The sequence below is a fragment of the Callorhinus ursinus genome, unplaced genomic scaffold (assembly GCF_003265705.2).
Source record: "Callorhinus ursinus isolate GAN/ISIS: 27379988/994484 unplaced genomic scaffold, GSC_fseal_2.0 scaffold18, whole genome shotgun sequence".
Lineage (NCBI taxonomy): Eukaryota > Metazoa > Chordata > Mammalia > Carnivora > Otariidae > Callorhinus > Callorhinus ursinus.
Window position 1 is genome coordinate 5,406,345 of NW_027397080.1, and position 18,430 is coordinate 5,424,774.

General features: G+C 53.0%; 1 protein-coding gene across 4 annotated transcripts in view; it reads left to right on the forward strand.

Annotated features, from left to right (window-relative positions):
* Positions 1–585: 585 nt before the first annotated feature.
* The window catches only part of RIMS3 (regulating synaptic membrane exocytosis 3), a 40,356-nt gene continuing 22,511 nt past the window's right edge, over positions 586–18,430 (forward strand). Inside the window, exons 1-2 of one of the 4 annotated variants that reach the window (XM_073902823.1) lie at positions 586–628; positions 18,142–18,317. The gene's annotated coding sequence lies outside the window, so the exon portion shown is untranslated. Of the gene's footprint in view, positions 629–2,277; positions 2,543–10,810; positions 10,990–16,190; positions 16,308–18,141; positions 18,318–18,430 lie in introns of those variants that run through there. The other 3 variants (XM_025857118.2, XM_073902822.1, XM_073902821.1) reach the window with 3 other exon arrangements.

Consider the following 18,430-nt stretch of genomic DNA (forward strand, 5'->3'; position numbering starts at 1 on the left):
TAATAAAATTTTTTTAATAAAAATAAATTAAAAAAAACAACTTTGTTTTATTGAATTCTTCCTAGACCTTGGCTTTCTTATATCAAGAGCAGGGCCAGGAGTCGGACTTTGAATCCTGATGCTGCCACTTAGAATTTGTCCAAGTCACTTCTCTCTAACCCTGTGTCCTCATCTGTCAAATGGAGCTGACAATAAAGTAGACCTACCCAGAAGAGCGGCTTTGAGCATTAAATGAAATGCTGTATGTTTAAGTGTTTAGTACAATGCCTGGGACATTGTTAGCTCCCTCAAAAATTTAGCTGTTACTTATTTTAAGAAAAAAATTCCCACGGGGTGCCTGGCTGGCTCAGTCGGTGGAGCCGGCGACTCTTGATCTCGGGGTTGTAGTTTCCAACCCCACACTGGGTGTAGAGATTACTTAAAAATAAAATCTTAAAAAAAAAAAAAATCCCGCCTTAAAATCGGGGAGCTGCATGAACTGGAACGGAAGATTACAGTTCCCAGGATGGCCATACGAGGGAAGTGGTGAGCAGCCTCAGGGCGGACTCTGGCTCTGCTGTGCTGAGGCACCTGCTGTGGACCCAGATGGCTGGGCTGGGATTTCCGGGGCTTCCCGGCCCCTGAACAGGTGGGCGCTGGCCGGGGGGGGAGGGGGGAGCTGTGGGAGGAGCCTCCACGGTGTGCTCTGCCCTCTCACAGCCACTGCCGTCCCTCCTGCTCGCTCCCTTCACGGTTTGGGGGAGGGGCCGGCGGGCTAGAGGGGGCAGGACGGCTGGGATTCATCCTCTCCAGTTTGTCATGTCTTTCAAACTTGAGGATGATCATTTCTTCTCTATAGAAGTTTTTATAGTCAAATTTATCAATGTTTTTCCTTTGGCTTCTAGGTTTCATCATGCCTAGGAAAGTCTTTTCCATCTCCAGGATTATTAAAACATTCACTCATGCTCTCTTCTGGGACATAAAATATATAAATATGCTAGTCACTTGGGATTTATTTTGGTGTAAGGACACAGTTTTCTCTCATTTCCTCAAATGACTTGCCAGTTATTTCACCCATTTACCTGAAATGCCATCTTTATCATAAACCGAATTCCTTTGTGTGGTTGGATCCATTTCTCTTTTCCAATTTGTTCCACTGATTCGTGTAGTCCTGCCTCAATACCATGCTGCTCTAAATACATTGAGTCTCTGTTTTAATATCAGGTAAGGCAGAATCTCTTTCCATTTCCTCTTTCTCTAGCTTTTTTTTTTTTTAATTCCTGCATGTTTATTTCTTTTACATGCACTTAAGAATCAACCGTCCACCCAAACCTTTGTTCCTGGAGCCCCTGAAATTATATGCAAAGTGTACATTTGCACATTTGTCCAGAGAGAGGACCCAAGTTTTCACCAAATGTGCAAAGGGACCATGATTCCAAAGGGAGCCCCTGGTTTCCATGTCTCTATGATAGGGTGCATGGGAAGAGCACAAGGAAATCTTGATTCCTCCTTCCTCCCCCACATCCTCACAGGCTCTGCTCTCCCCATCCTTCACCTCCATTGTTCCAGCTATTTCCCTGCCCTCCATGTTGTCCCTCTAATGTAATCCCCTTTTGTTCCAGAGCAATCATTTTATGACACAGGCCTAGTTCTAGGCCTGATGCAGATTAGATGATAACAAAAGTTTAATTAACAGTTGAATAAAATTGAGTCCTGGCTTCACCTCTGGCCAGCTGTGGGACCTTGCTTCAGCCTCTCCACATTTTAGGGTCTCATAAAGTCTTTTCTTCACAACAAGAACTTGGGCAAGTCTTTTCTCCTCTCTCGGAGTCAATTTTTCCACCTGCATATTGAATATGAGTTTGTAAGTCATTTTCCCTATCTCCTACCATCTGATTTTCTTGGATCTGCTCCAGGATGGAGTAGGGGTACCATGGTGTCAGTGATGTCCTTCGAGGTGCCCCAAAGAGGAGGAAGGATGAAAAAGTACAGATAGACATGGTGGTGGAGGGGGGAGCACACATGAGGCAGAAGTGTCCTAGGGACGTGGAGAGGCTTGAGGCGTCCTCTAGACCCCAACCCTTCGAGGTCCTGTTAGCCTGGGTTGCCTGCAACCAAGCAAACCCAGACTCTCCCCATTCCCCTAGGTCCGCCCACCACCAAAGGCCCTGCCCCCAGTGGCCCCGCCCCTCCAGTGACCCCACCCGCCTGACCGAGGCCCCGCCCCCATGAGGCCCCGCCTCTCTCTTCGCCTCCCGCCGGCCGGGGCTTGGGCTTTGCACCCGGCGGCGGCTGAGAACCGTGGCTGCTGCGGAGCCGGCAGCGCAGGCGGGCGGAGTGGAGCTGCCCGGCCCGGTGGCGGGCGATGCCCCCGTGAGCCTCTTTCGCCGCCCCTCCCCGCCCCGCGCCCCTACCCCCTCGGAGTCCGCCGCCCGCCTGGGACCGGGCCGCGCCCACCGCCGGGTCCGCGGGGCGGGGTCCAGGGGCAGCACCTGCCCCGCCTTGTGGAGCCGCCTCGCCCAGCGGAGACCCCTCCCTGTCTGGCCCCTGGCCCCACCGCCGGGTAAGTCAGTAGGCCTTGCTCGCCTGGGAGTGGACGTGGGGAGGGGGCTGCGGAGATCTGGGGGACCACCGCGGGGGGGAGAGGGCTCTGGCCGTGAGGCGCCACGTAGGGATGTGAGTGTGCAGGGTGGGGGGGGGGAGGGCGGGGGCTCAGAGGATGAGCAGAGTGTATGTGATGGCTCAGGGGTGGGGGCTAAGGTATGAGAGGGGAACGTGGGGTGTTTGAGGAAGCCTGAAAAATGGGGTAGGGGACCCCAGAGTCTTGAGTTCTTTGCTGATTCTCAGCACCTGGGGCCCTGGTCTTCAACAGCATTGCCTCGCATGGCATTTTTAGAAAGTGCCTCAAATCTCTCCTGGAAAGGAAGCTGGAAGGCAGCCTGCTTTCTCCCTCCTGCCTGTGCCCTGGTTGAGAAGCAGGCACTCTTTCCTCCCAAGGAAACACCACTGTGGGGCCCAGAGGACCGCCCCCCCCCCCAAGCCCATGAAGGAAAAGAGGTGGTACTCCAGCCCTAGGGTAGGAAGAGGGGACTTTTGGGAAGCTGGGAAAGGCAATTGGTCAATCCACGGTGGGGAGTCCAGGGTTCAGGGAGGCTTGGCAGGACTGTTGGTGGGCAACCTGGACACCCTTTCATTCAAGGGGAGGGTAGCTTCACTGGCTGGCCTCCAGACTGCCTGGACCCATGCCCACATCACCTTCTCTGGACAACCCAGCCCAGAGGAGTGGGTTTCTTCCCAGTATCCTGGGCCTGGAAACCCAGGGAGGGCCCATAGCTCCTGTGGTCTTGAATGGAGTAAGTAATGCCATGTCCAAGGCCAGAGAACAAGGGGTGCTGGCTGGCACTGCCCCTTTGGGGCTGGGGAGCCTAGGTGAATGTCAGTGTCCACCCCTAGCCCCAAGGGTGTTGTCTGCGTTTGGAGAGGAAGGCTGATGCCCCTTTGGTCCTGTCCTCTGCCTATGATGCCTTTTAAGTCTACGGTCCTTGGGTTTGGGGCCTGAAGTGGCAGGGAGAGGGCCTTTCTGGGCTAGGCCTGGTCACCAAGGGGTTAACTAGCTAGCCCCCAGAGTTGCTGCCAGCCACCAATTAGTCTGTAATCAGGCAGCTGCCAGCTGTCCCTGGGAGCATGTGGGTAGCCTAATGGGACATTCTCTGGTTGGGGGTTTGTGTGTGGGGGGGTGGAATTAGGGAAGGGGTCCATGAAATCTGTGCTTAAACCAAGCACTGTGCCCTTGTGAACCTGTTTAGGGCCCACAGACCCCCTTCCTGCCCTAGGTGCCCAGGCTGCCTGGCTTAGGGACCTCCAGCCCTGGGGTTCGACACCTACTCAACCCTCTGAAGGGAATGAAGCCCAGAGTCAGGCAAACTTGACTTCAAACCCGGGTTCTGCCACTTTCCGGCTGTGTGCTATTGAGGGAATCACTTCCCCTCTAGGAGCCTCCTTCAGTAAAATAGACCCACCTTCCAGTTCTGCTGGGAGGAGTGATTGAAATGGTGGATCAGAGCTGCTTCGCACAGTGCCTGGCACTGCTGAACTCACTAACAACCCCCGTGCCAAGGACTTGACGGGACAGGCAGGCAGAAGCCAGGTGTTGAGGACGCAGCCAGGACCAGGTTTCCTTCCCTCGGGGCATGTGGTTGTGGGCCAGGCGCTGTCTCGTCTTAACTCTCATGTCTCCCTCCCTCCTTGCTCACAGACATTTCTGGTCTCGGACATTAATTGGATTTTCCCCTGCAGAGCCTGGGGCCAAGCTGCTACTTTCTGGGCTCCCCCTATCCCTAACCAGGTGCTAAGCTCTGTGGGGTCTCTCAGGGGTCTGCGGGATGTCTGCAGCCGCAACAGCAGCTGGCCCTTTAAGGAGGGAAGAAAACAATTATCTGGCCTGGGCATTGCATCAGCTGGAGCCTGGAGGGTCCCTGGGGAAGGGGGGGGGGCAGGCTGGTGGTTGATTTCATTAGTGCCATGTGAGAACTCTCACCCGAGTCAGCCCGCTCCCCAGCTGCAGCCTCCTCCCCCGGGCAACGGCAGCCCCAGCCCCAAAGCTCCCCCTACCCCACCCCAAGAGCTCTACTTTGGAGGACTCTGTGCACCCCCAGCCCATGTCTGGGACCCTGGGCAGAGAGGGGTGGGGAAGTGTCTCTCGCACTGGCTTTTGCTGACTTGAGGTGCAGAGTATACCTCCTGTACCAGCATTTTGCTGACAGTGGGGGTGTCTCCCCTGTTAGTGTTTGGCTGACGGGAAGAGGAGGGGTGTATTTCTCCTACACTGGCATTTTGTTGACCCAGGGGAAGGGTGATTTCTACATGGGCCTCTCACTAACCCCGGAGCTGCCTTCGGCACTAGGGTTTTGCAGACCTGACAAGGAGCTGAGCTGCTTTGGGTGTGTGTGAACTGAAGGTACGGGTGAGAAACAGTTGCTCTCTGGCTGGAAGTGAGCTGGCTGGTAGCAGTCACAGGGCCAGAGAGGACACCAGGTATTTGAGCATCATATAGACCTGGGTTCATATCCTGCATTCTCCACTTCCAGGCTCTGTTGGCCACTTCTGGCAACTGGTCTCAGACTCCTCTGGGAAATAGGAATAATTTACACTTATACTGCCCCACCCCCATCAGGAAGGTGCTTGGGGATTAGATGCAGTGACTGGATGTACAGCCCCCAGCCCAGGGCTGGCAGGTGGAGGGTGCGTACTATATGACGATTCTCTTCCCTTTGCAAATTTGGGCTTCTCCCGCCTTGAGCTCAAGATACCTGAACAAGAAAAAGAGGATGAGCGGGGAGTGGAGAGAAGGGGAGAAGGTGTGCAGGACCCTCCTGCCTCTGTTGCAGGGGGATGCCTTCAGACAGCTGATGTACCAAGCTCCGTGAGTCACACAGCCCTGCCTCCGTGGAGCCTGCATTCTAGCCCAGGATGGTCCAGGGCAGCTAATTACACTTGTGTCAGTGTGTTGAAAGGAAGGATTCAGGGAGCCTAGGGTGACAAGGAGTTGAGGAGGCAAAGAAGCAGGATTAGGGGAGGGAGCATTGTGTGCTCAGGCCTGGCTGTTGGTGGGAAGGGCCTGGTGTGGCGGGGGGGTGGGGGCGGGTGGGCAGCAGTGGAGGAAAGAGGGTAGAGAGCGTGCTGGTGGCAGAGGCCAGACCTTCCTGGTCAGTAGGATACTAAAGGTTTAGGAGTTCTCCTGCGGCCAGTGGCAGTCCCTAAAGGGCTTTAAGCCCAGAAGGCAGGGTTTCATTTCCAGAGCAGGGGCTAGAGTCTGTGGCCCTCAGACAGAGCCTTCTGAGGAGTGACCTTTTGCCCTTTCACACCCCCTTCCCTGGGTAGCCCTGGTGCCCAGGGAGCTGGTTGTTTATGTGGCCCGTCCCCAGGAGGGAGGGGGCCGGTCCCAGTCCCTCCAGCTCCCTCTCTCTGGGCCTTGTTGACAAAGTTCACCCCTTGGGGCCAGGTTCTCCCTACCTCCCCAAAGAGCCAGAGGGCAAGAGGCAGGGCTTTGGCACCAGTCCTATGTTCACATCCCAGCTCTGCGGTTCACGAGCGGTGACTTCTGGCAAGGCCCACCCCATCTCTAAACCTCAGTGTCGTCAACTGTAAAACGGAGTTGATGTTATTTCTATGGGAAGGATTAAATGAAATTCCAGATGGAAATGACAAAACCCTATCTCGATGTCAGTTGGCATTTTTACTCTGTTGCATGGGACTGACACCTACTCCAGGCCAGGCCCAGGGCTGGTTGCATGAGTCAATGGCTGCACGGAGCCCCGTGTTAGCAGGACCTCACACTCAGGTTAGTGTTCTGCTATCACCATCTTGGAACTCCTAATTTTGAACAAGGATCCCACATTTTCATTTAGCACTGGGCCCTGCATATTATGTAGCCCCACAAATTGGGTAGGGGTGGGAAGAAGCAGGGAGAGACATAGACCTGCAAATAGGTCCCAAGTGGAGGAGGTACAAGGTGGAGGGCATGACTGACTGTCCCAAGGTGGGTGGGATGTTAATAATAGTAATATTTATTGAGTGCTTACTGTGTACTAGGTTCTCTGTTAACTACTTTGCATACTCACCCTCCAACAGCCCCGTGAGGTAGGTACTATTATTTCCGTTGTATAGATAGGTTAAATTTCTTGGCCCAAGTCACACAACTATCAAGTGGCAGAACTGGGATTCAAACCCAGGTTGTTGGACAGCAGAGTGCATGCCGGGACTGGGAAGTCGTCCCTAGGAGGAGCAGCCCCCCCTTGCCCCCCCCCTTGCCCCGGCTGTGTCTTGGTAGGTGGAAGAGGTGCTGTGGGGGAGGGAGGTTGGAAGGTATCTGTGCTGAGGCCAGAGGCTTGGCCAGGAGAGGTGGAGCCAAAGCCTGATACCTCCTGGGGCTGAGGGAATTAACCTTTGGATTTCATGGTTCTGATTTGCCGAGCTCAGTTTCTGGTCCCTCTGCCCCCAGGCCCTGCTGCCACCAGGATTGCCACCGCCCCCTGCCTCCCCGCAACCTCCTCTCCACGCTGCCCACTCCTCCTCCACTGCGAGGTCATCTCATTACTCTCTGGACCTGAGGGGTCCCTCCTGGGCTCAGGCCCTGCAGGTCTAACTGCTTCCTGGGCCACATTTAGATGTCTCACAATCTGCCTAGGGTCCAAACCCAGGTCCCCAGGTCCCCAGCTCTGCCTGCTGGCACCTGCTCTGCCTCCAGCATCTCCAGCTCATCTCTGCTGCCACCATCCACCCACTTGCTCAAGCTGGAAAGCTGGAAGTTCTCCTGGACACCTCCCTCTCCCTCACCCCCACATCCCACAGCCAGCCTCAGCAAGTCGTGTTAGCTCTCTCTCTCTCTCTCTCTCCGCCCGCCGCCCCATTCCAGGCCACTGTCGGCTCCCACCTGGACCACAGGGACAGCCTCCTAGAGTCGGCTCCTTCTGTTTCTGTTCTTGCCCCACTTTATTCTGTTATTGCCCCACCGCAGCCAGAGGGATCTTCGAAAGATAAACGTTTGATTGTATCATCTCCCTGTGTAAGACCCTTCCAAGACTTCTTGGAACCAAAGCCAGACTCCGACGCAGTCTCTGAGGCCCTGTGTGCTCTGGTCCTTGCCTACCTTTTTCTGTCATGTGGTACCATTCTTCCTCTCCCTCAGCCACAGGACTTTCACACATGTTCCTCCGTCCCGGAATGCACTCCTCCTCCTGCTGCTTTAACTCCTACTTAGCTTTCAGAGAGATACCAGCTCCAACATCATTTCCCTGGTGAAGCCTAAAAACCAGAAACTAAACACTCCCCCTGCCCCAGGACCTCATACTTCTTCACGACGCTCATCACACTTGAATTACCTCTTCCTTGTTTCTCTTTCTTGCTAGCCTGTGAACTCCGTGGGGTCAGGAATCCTGTTTTGCCTAGCCCCAGCACACAGTAGGTATACAGTGAGCCGGTCAGTGGATGAAAGGAACAGATGAATCATTGCTGCAGCATCCTAACTGGCCTCCCTGCCTTCTCCAGTCCTTTCTTTGTATGGCTCCAGAGCCATCTTTCTAAAGCACAGAACTGACCCTGTCACCCCCCCCGCTACTTAAAATACTTCAATAGCTCCCTATTGCTGACAAGAAAGGCCTCAACTTCTTAGCATGGATTTCAAAGCCCTTTGTGATCCTCACCGGACTGCCTCTCCAGCTTCATCTTCCTTGCTCTCCCCCTCTACCCCCCCCCCCCCCCCAATACTTTGAACTTCTGGCAGTTCCTCTAACACGTCAGGCTGTTTCGTGCCTCTGTGCCTCTGCACTTGCTGTTCCCGCGCCTGTAAGGCCTCCCCCACCTCTGCTTTGTCTTCCTGTAGAATGTCCTTCACTCTTCAAAACGGGCTCAGCTACCACCTTTGCTGCGAAGCCTCTGCGGACCCTTCCGGCCCTTCCTGGACAGTGGCAACTCACCCACCTTTGGCCACATCTGTACAGAGTCTACATCTCTACTTCCATATCTCCCATTAAGCTGAGCTCATCCGGTGCAGACACACTGATATTCAACCCCCCCGCCCCAGGATTGTTCATCTTTGTGCCTCTAGCTCCCAGCTTCTCCCCTTTCTTAATTAGGTCTTTGCTTGTATATAGAAACCCACTCAAGCCAGCTATAGTAATAAAGAAGGGTTTATTACTAGGACACAAGGGATTCCTGAGAATGGAGGGATAGAAAATCGTTAGCTTCTGGGAGGCAGGACCTGTAGGCCCGGAGAAATGGAAGCAGCCGTTCTCTGCACCTTTCTGGCCGCCTTTACCTTTCTTTCTCCACAGACTGGGTTTTCTCTGCTTTACCAGGCCCTGGGCAACCTATAGTTGCTGTATGTTGTCCTTCCTTCTGGCCGCATTCAGAGAACCCCGGGGTTTGGCCCATCCAAGTCCAAATTTGTGTGAGAGGATCTGATTGGCTCTGAGTGGGTCAGGTGCCCACTCAGGTCCAATAACCTGCAGCCTGCTGGGAAAGCTCTCAAAGTCAGACAGGGAGACATCACTCTTGACCCCATTGGAGAAAGGTGGTGGTAGGGAGGGTCTTTGTTGCCTGCACGAGTACATTAAAAGACATCTGCTAGAATCCTTAGAGTGCCAGGGTGTGCTTGGCCCCCAGCCTTCCATCTGGATAGCACCGGGAGAAAACAGCCCAGGCATTGTGACTTAAAGGGGAGTCTTACTGGGGCAGCAATGCCCAGGGCAGGCTCTGAGAGCCTGTCAGTTGTCATTCAAAGGCCAGAGCAGAAAGATAGGAAGATTAGACCCTGCATTTTCTCACTTCTCTTTGGAGTGGGCAGAGAAGGGAGAGGAGGGCCTGAGCAGACAGGATCGTTCTCTCTACCAAAATCATATTCATTCTCTAAGACGGAACTCATTTCCTCTCTTCAGTGAAGAACCATGCCATGCCTACCTGCCCCCAGCAGCCTTTTTTTTTTTTAACCTGAATTCTATTCTTTTTACTTCCCTGGTGATAAACATTTTTCAGTCCTCACTTTGTGCCAGACTCTATGCATATGCATTATTTCATTGAATCCTCACACCCTATAAGACAGGTACTATTATTATCCCCATTTTACAGACAAGGAAACTGAGGTTCAGAGAGGTGCCATTATTTGGCTAGGGACACACAACAGTGTGACTCCAGAATAAAAGCTCTACTTAACTCACTTGCTTGTTTGCCTTCGGGATTGTGAGGGCCTCATAGGCAGATGCAAGGTTACCATTCTCCCTCTACTCCCCCCTGCCCAGGAAGGGGTCAGCCTAGAACAAGGGCTCCCAGTGATGGGACAGATGGAGGCAGGTAGAGTAGAAAAGGGGGGTGGGAGTTGAGGATCTACCCTGTGTAGCTATATGACTCTGAACAAATCTCTTACTCTTTCAGAGCCTCTGTTTTCTCGTTCAGAAATGGGGATGATAATTCCTGCTGTGCAGCTCATACTAGATGGTGGCTGTAGGGACAATTTGTAAATAGGAAAGAATTGAGCAATTTCTAAGGATTGTTATTATCAGAATGGATCATAGCACCAAGGATCCAGGTAGCCACTGTGCCCAAGCTCCTATAGGAGGCAGGCAAGCCTAGAGCTTCCCACTGGGGGGAGTACCTTCAGCAAGACCTGAGGTGACTTTCAGTGGCTCGTGGACCTGTCATTACATAGCATTGGCTCATGTCATGAGAAAGTCAGTTACCTTTCAATTCCATCAAGTCCAAGATTGTCCCAGGGAGAAAGTTCCAGTGTGTCTTTAACAACTTTCCAACACTGCTGCCCTGCCCTTTTTAACAAAGAGGTCTTGACTGGCAACTCCATGTAGCTAAAATTTAATAATATAGTTTGCTTTTACTGTATTTATTTTACCATAATTTTCTATTTATTAAAAGCAATAAAATAGCCTTTGCATTTATAGTAGTAACACAAAGTTTCTATTTACAGTAAATGCATGTAAGTTAAAAGTGTCAATTTCAAGACCATAAATAAAGAACAGAACAAGAGTATGGAGATTTGGCAGAAATTGTTGAGGGGGCACACAGTGTTATGTGGAAAATTCAAAATTGGGAAGTGGTATTGGGGATGTCAGAGACATGGCCTCTTGGCCTAGATAATCTTGAAGTTCCCTTCCACCTGCCTGGAAAATTCAGGGGTCTCTTCCTGCTCTGCCAGCCTGTTTCTCTCTCCTCACCTCATGCCCTGTCTTGGGTTTCTTTCAGAAAATCCTGCCATGATTATTCTGCAGAGAGGAGAATTTGTGCCACTCTACCCTCCCCTGCTGGAGAAGGAAGCTCTTGGAGTTGGGCTGTCTGGATGGGGGTAGCATGTCCCCTCAACTCTGAGGCAGCACTTGGGCACTCCTGGGGGGGCAGCGGGAGCTGCAGACTCCACAGTTCTCCTGGTCCCCACGCACAACACAAACCTCAGGGCCTCCCAGAAGGTGGCAGTCCCAGGGAGCACTGAGGCTGTGGGAGCTGCAGGTGAGGGCAAGGCCATCCCTGGAGCCTCATGCCCCAGAGCTTGGGGCCTGGGGACAGCAAGGCTGGGGAGGCTTTGGGGTCTCAAAGATCCTCTTTTCCCTGCTTCCCACCTCTTTGTGCTTCTGTCTCTCTGCCCTGGGGGATTGGGCAGCGACCCCCGGAGGCCTCAGAGTACACACAGAATTTATCCACAGGACTCAACAGCGGGGCCAGGCAGAAGGGATGGAAGTCCTGCCTGTCTTTTCCCCAGCTCCATGTCCACAGCAGGAGGGCAGGCCTGAGCTCCAGGAGGGTGGATGGTGGGCCTCGGTAGTGTGACGCATGTGCTTCTGTATCCGTGGTAAATGCCTGAGGGTCTCTTTGAAGGCATACTGTGTGTGTGTGTGTGTGTGTGTGTGTGTGTGTGAGAGAGAGAGAGAGAGAGAGAGAGAGAAAGTTTGTGTGTGTGTGGTGAAGTAGCTCTGGGCGGTATGCCTGAAGGACTCTGTGAAGGCATGCTGTGTGTGTGTGCACACACTGTGTGATATGTGTATCTGTAGTAAATGTATGGGAGCTTCGCTGTGAGGGAGTTTTCGTGCAGCATGTGAGTTTGTGTGTGTGGCAGGGTGTCTGTGTGACGTGCAAGGGGGTCTGCGGTGAAGTCTCCGCGCAGTGTGTGTCTGCGAGGCATATTGTGTGTGTGCTGTGTGTCTAGGTGGCTTGCTGCTGGGTGTGGGGTGTGCCTGTTCTGTGTAGTCGCCGTCTTCGTACAGCGCGCGTCTGGCTGTGCGGTGCGTCTGAGTGGCCGCGGGACGCTGTGTGGCGTGCGCCCGGGTCTTTGTGCCCCGGGAAGGGTCCGGGGGCGGAGCGGTGTGCGGAAATGCAGAGTGCGCCTCAGGGCGGTGTCTGTCTCGGCCGGGCCGCGGGTGTGCTGGGTTCCAGAGGAGGGTCCCCAGGGCGGGTGGCGGGAGCGGGCGGCGCCTTCCGGCTAGGCGCGGGGCTGGTAACCCGAGCCCCTTCCCGCATGAAATATTGATGGAACCTCGCGCGGCCCTGCCGAAACAAGGGCCAGGGGACTGGGAGCGGGCTGGGCCGGTCGCTGTCCATGGTGCTGCTGGGAGGTGGGGGGAGCCAGACCTCCTCATCCACCAACATCCTCCGTGGGGGGGGGGGGGGGGGGGGCTCTGCCTCGGAGTATGAGCTTGACTGTTCCTCCTGCCTGTGACTCAATTCCGCCACCTCATCTAGAAAGGGGGAACGGGGAGCAAACGGACATTTTGGGGGGATAAGTATCCCCCAGGGCTAGGGTAACCATAGGGCTGGGTTTGCCTGGGAAGTCTTAATGCACACCTGTGCTGTGATTGTTGGTAGCGTCTCTGGTCACTCAAAAGAGTTCTAGTTGGGTAATAAATTATGTGCTTCCTGGCCACAAGATTTTGCTCCAAAGACCCGTTCTCCCCACTTCTCTGCTCTGCCCTGGGGGTTTGGTAGGTTCTGGGGTGTGCACATATCATGTATGTGTGTTTGCAGGTTAAGGGATCATCCTTCCTGTGCTAGGGCTGATCTGGAATAAGTGCTTGGGAGCCCCAAGCCCCTTCGGATCCTGCTGAAGCCCAGACCTACTCCAGGGAATCCAGTCCTCTTCTCCACCAATTCAAATGCTGCTTTCCATTCAAGCAGTGCTCTTTTTCGAGCCCGAGCTTCCCTTGCCATCCTACAGCCTTGGCTGGGCAGGCCTTTCCTTGGTTTTGATGTCACAGTATGGTAGGGCCTCCAGGTTGGCCATCTGTATACCGTGGTATCTTCTCTGACCTCTCTGCTGATTCTCCCTTCAGTGGATTCTATTTTTCTCCTACCCCTAGCTGTGGGTATTACTTCTCACCCTTTGCTCACTCTGTATTCCCCTCTGGGCATTCTCTTTCCTTTCTGTATCCCACTTTTCCCTTCAGGGTACACACCCAAATCCTGCCAACCCACATTGCTCTCCTGGGCTCCACTGATTCTGCTTACCTGCCCAACGCCTTTATGTGGGAGTTGCAGTATCATGTCAGACTCATCACATCTAAGATGGGACTCATCTTCCCCTTAAGCCAGTGTTTTCCTCTGGGACCTCAAGCTTTGCTGATGGTGCTTCTCAGTCTCCACCCTTCCTGTAAATCGCTTTGGATTCTGTTTTTTCTTCTCCCCAACTGTGTCCCATCACTAACTCTAGGCAACCCCCAAGCCTTCTCATGATTCCTGGCCACCCCTTTCCTTTCCCCATCTGCATTATCTGAAGCAGTGCAGCCTTCTTACCTGCCTTTGGACTCTTCTTCCTTCTGTCAGACTTTCTTCTGAGTCTGCACTCAGTGTCAGATTGATCTCTGTAAAACATTACCTCTAAGTCATGTCAGATTTTACTCCCTATGGGATTAAAGCCAAGCTTCTTAGCCCTGCATTCAGAGCCCTTCATTGGCTGTTCCCAGCCTCCCTTTCTAGCCTTCCCTTCCACAATAGTACTTACCTCCTGTTCCAACTGTATCGCTCAAGTCACCATCCTGCCAACATAGCACTTTCTCTCTGGACCTTCCCAGGTAGTTCCCACCTCTTTCCTGCCAGCTCTACCTCTCCAAATCCCACCTATCTTTTGAGGTATTCTGCAATGCACCTCCCAATGTGCCTTTTCTGGTCTCCCTGTCCCAAAGCATTCACTCTTGCAGAACAACCAGAATATCTTATGTTTAACTTTGGGTGGTTCATAGACCAGCAGTGTGGGGTATCATCTGAGATCTTGTTAGAAATGCAGAATCTCAGGTTCCACCTGGGACCCATGGGATTGAGGTCTGCATTTCAACAAGTTCCCCAAGTGATTTGTGTGAACATTTAAGTTTGAGGGTGCATTCATGAAGGGTAGGATTTTGCTTCTGTTTGGGAATGGCCTTTAGCCAGGGCTGGTCGTGTTCTCAAGTGCAAAGTCTAGCAGCCCCCATCTGGTGACAGGTGCCACATCGGGCCAGATCCCATGAGCTATGGGAAGGGGTGGATGGTTGAGATTGGCTGAGAAGCATCATACTTTGCGTGGACTCCTCCCACCTGGAATCTATTACCCGCAAGGCCCCAGAGCTCAAGCTCTGTAAATCTGACTCCAGAAAGCACTCTAGCAACACAAGGAGGAATCAATTAATCAATGAAGAAGTAGTTATCAAGCAGAGAGCAGAACTTCCTCCTCTTCACAAAACACATATTCGTGGAAATGACTGTTATCTTAATGTATGTTTTGAAAAGAAAAATATGTATTTTAGTTTTTCTTTATGATAACATCAATATAGTTTCTCAAGTGGGAACTTAGAAAAACACAATATGTCACATGAAGAAAATAAAAATGACTCACAATTCTACTATCCAACTATAAATACTGTTAATTTAATCTTTGTTTGAGATCATCATTCATTCATTCAACACATTTTTAGAGAGCCCTACTATGGGCCAGACCTGTGCCAGGCCCTGGAGGGTCAGGGTGAAGAAGACATGGTGTCTATTTTTAGGCAGCTCACAGCCAGGGCCTGGGGTGTGGGAGACAAGCACTGAACACATTAGGAATTGCAGTATATGAGTTTACTAGGGCAGCTGTAGCAAAGTACCACAAACTGACTTGCCTAAAACAACAGAAATTTATTCTCTTACAGTTCTGGAGGCTAAAGGTCCAAGATCAAGGTGTTGGCAGGATCGGTTCCTTCTGAGAGAGACGCTGTTCCATGGCTCTCTCCTAGCTTCTGGTGACAGCTGGTAATCCTTGGCATTCCTCAGTCTATTGCTCATCACTCCAAACTCTGCCTCTGTCATCCCATGGCATTCTCCCTGTGTGTCTCTGTCTTCACATTCTTATAAGGACACCCTTATTAGGGACCACCCTACTCCAGCATGACCTCAACCTAACTAATCACATCTGCAATGACTCTCTTCCAAACAACGTCATATTCTGAGGTCCTGGGGTTTCTACCTCAACATATCTTTTTTGGGGGGAGGGTGGGGGACACAATTCACATAACAGGCAGGGACAGTCCAGAGTCTGGGAGAGCACGACAGGGGGACTCACTTTATCTGGGAAGACTCCCCTAGAAAATGACACTGCAACTGGGACTGAGCAATGAGTAGGGATCAGCCAGGCGAAGGTGGCTCAGCAGGTAAATACAGGGCCTCAGAACATGAGGGTGGGGAGGCTGGAGAAGAGCATTCCAGGCAGATGAGAGACACGGGGCACTTTTGAGGAATGGGAAAAAGGCAAGTGCAGCTGAAATACAGAAGAGGGGCAAGAGCATGAGATGACCTGGGTCACTGGGCTTATGGGCCTTGGTGTGAGGGGGTTTTTACTTTATCCTGAAGGGAATGCGGAGCTATGGGAAGCTGTCATGCAGGAGTGATTCATTCTGCTTTGTGAGCGATCTCCTCACAACACTGAGCTGTCTAAAGGCTGTGTGGTTCCTCTCTATCCCCAGTTCTGAGGGAAGACACATGGCCATGTCCTCAGGAGCCCCCTGGCTGAGAGAAGACACACATGGCAGCCCGGGCTGAGGAATGAAGGCATGGCCATGCCTCTGGGAGCCCTAGTCCAAGTTGGGAGGATAAGCCCTGCCCTCTACCACCTTGATCTGAGTAGGACATAGGGTTCAACCAGCTCTGGGTCTCTCTTGCCCTTCAGTGTCCTGAGTCCTTGGAGCTGGGGACGCAGATTTGGGCCTGGCCGCCCCACCCTCTGCCCTGCCATGAGGCCTGTGTCCGAGAATGTGTCCAGGGCAAGCGCATGACCCATGGACGTCCCTGAGGCCAGAGGTGCAGATGCTGAAGGAGGCACCAGGGGCTAGGTTTAGCAGGGGCCATCTTCTTAGTACCTTGCTCCCCTCAAAGAATCTCTGGGCTATTGCCTTTCTATGTAGGAACCAGCCTGGGGCTCAACCCATCCCTTACCACACCCTCAGAGAGCCACCTCTTTACTGTGTGTGATGGGGAGGGCCCCCTGCCCCAGGCTGCTTGTCCTCCCTTGCCTGGGCTGGGTGGGCCAGGCTGGGTGGAGGAGAAGTGGGTCAGCTCCGTAGCCATGGTGACTGCAGCTGCTCCCTGCCAGTCTTCTCATCTCCTCACCACAAACCTCCCCGAGGAGCTCTTTTGTCCGACCTGCAGGGATGGGGGCCAGGAGTGTGGTACTGGGGGTCGGAGTGGGGACATGCGCGCGCGCGCGTGTGCGCGTGCGTGTGCGTGTGTGTGTGTGTGTGTGTGTGTGTGTGTGTGTGTGTATTCAAGCTCACACAAGCGCCCGCCCGGAGCTGGTGTGCATGCCTCAGCCAAGGGAAACCAAGATCCAGGTAAGACACTTCCCACTTCCCTGCCCACTGAGGGGATGGGCTCTTCCCGCCTCTCTGGGCTGGGCAGGGGCCAAGGAGGGGGGTGTGTGTATGAGTGTGCGTGGGTGTGTACACATATGTGAGTCTGCAGATGCCTGTGGCTGTCAGTGCAGCGGCTTCTGTGTGCCTTTGTCTTGGGGGTGCATGTGCATATCTGTGTACGCATGTGATTATGTCTTTAAGTGTATATCATCTGTCTGGGTCTGTAGGGTGTGTGATCACACATTTGAAATCGAGTGCCTTATGTCTCTCCCTGTGTGTGTGCATAGCGTTGTGTGTGGGAGTCTGGCTGGGGGGAGACAAAGGTCACATAATCAGGAGGGGAGCTGGTATGGTGCTCCCAATGCAAGCTGGGTGTGCTCCCTCAGCCCAGCCTACCTCTCCCACCATTTGCCAGCCCTGTCACCCGCCCATCTTTTCCTGAGGGGGGAAAGGAGAGGCTAGAAAAAAGAGACCCTTTCTCCCCTTCTGTGGAGGCAGACACTGGCCTCTGACATGGGCACAGCTTGGGATGGGAGATGTGGTGGGCAGCTCTGGTGCTGGGTTAAGGTTGAGTCAGGGGTCTCAAATGCCAGACCCAGCATCCAGTGAGGGGCCAGGAGCTGAGATGCTGGCAGAGAAGAACACAGCCTCCGTGTCAGCTCCCACCTCACCTGAGAGGTGCAGGGACCCGGATCCCATGCTATCCTGGGCTCGGGGTGGAAGCAGCCCAGGCCCGAGGGAGAGGTGATCCTGTTGGTCTGTGAACCTTCCCATGAAGAGGTTGCATCTGGTGTGCAATCCAGACCAATAGGCACTTACCCCTGTATAGTCATTACAGAGGCACCGTTATGAGTAGTAACAGTGTAGTTGCCCAGCTGAGCAGTTAGCATGTTACCAATCTTTATTTTGGAACATTTCATCTAGTAATCCTAAGGCAGGCATTATTTTCCCCACTCAAGAGACGAGGAGCAGTAGGCTCAGGGGGTTTGTTAAGGAATTGCTCTGTGTCCTACGGCTTGTAAGTGACAGATCTAGGTTTTGAACCAAGTCTGTCTGTCTCCAAAGCCTGTGTGTGTGTGCGCGTGTGTGCACGCTTAAAGATTTTATTGATTCACTTGAGAGAGAGCGAGAGCCAGAGCGAGAGGGAGAAGCAGACTGCCCGCTGAGCAGAAAGCCGGACACAGGGCTTGATCCCAGGACACTGAGATCATGACCTCAGCCACCCAGGCACCCCTAAAACCTGTGTTTTTAATCACAGTGTTTTCCTGCTCCTCATTATACCCATCTGACACCCAGTCCACCTGGAGAGTGGGGCTGGGTCCAGCTGGCAAGTAGACTCCTCACGTAGAAGAGGAGATAGAAGTTCAGAGAAGCTGAATGATTTGCTCAGGGTCACATGGCTGGGGGTGGAGCCAGGACTCCCCCCCACCCCGCCTCCTGCCCCCGGGCATGTCATAGAGTCTGGGGAAGGACACAGACCCCATCAGTGAGGGGGAGGACTGAGGAAGGAAGAACAGGGTCTAGAGCTCCTTAGCAGTTGGACCTCCATGTGTCCCTCATGTGTTAAAAGTCTTAAAGTTGTGTGTGGGGCTTCAGCAACAGTAGTTTGACATTAAAGTGCCAAAAGGCAGATTAGGGGACCCAGGAGTTGGGACGGTTTTACAAAGTAGGAAACAGAATCAGAGAGTTTAAATGAATTTGCTCAACATCACACAGCTATCTCCAAAGTATTTTTACACCATAAACTACTGGAAGCTCTTAAGGACAAATGTTTTCGCTAGCCCTTCCTCTAAACTTCCCTCTTTCCTTCCAGACTCTTAGCACATCATCTCCTCGTGGGAGCTACCCTGATTGCCTTCACCTCCTTCCTGAAAACTGGTGTCTGGACAGAAGTTAACTGAAGCCTCGTGTAAATGCCCTAGGGGTGTGCTGTTGAGAGGGGCACAGCCCCCTGTGATGTGGAACACCACTCTCCGACTCATCAGTTTGGTGAGTTTGGGTTTTCTTCAAAGTGGGGAGGAAGCACCTGCTAGGTGATGTGGGACCTGAGAGTTAGGAGACTTGAATCAGAGCTCTGGTTTTGTCACCCATGTTCTATGTGA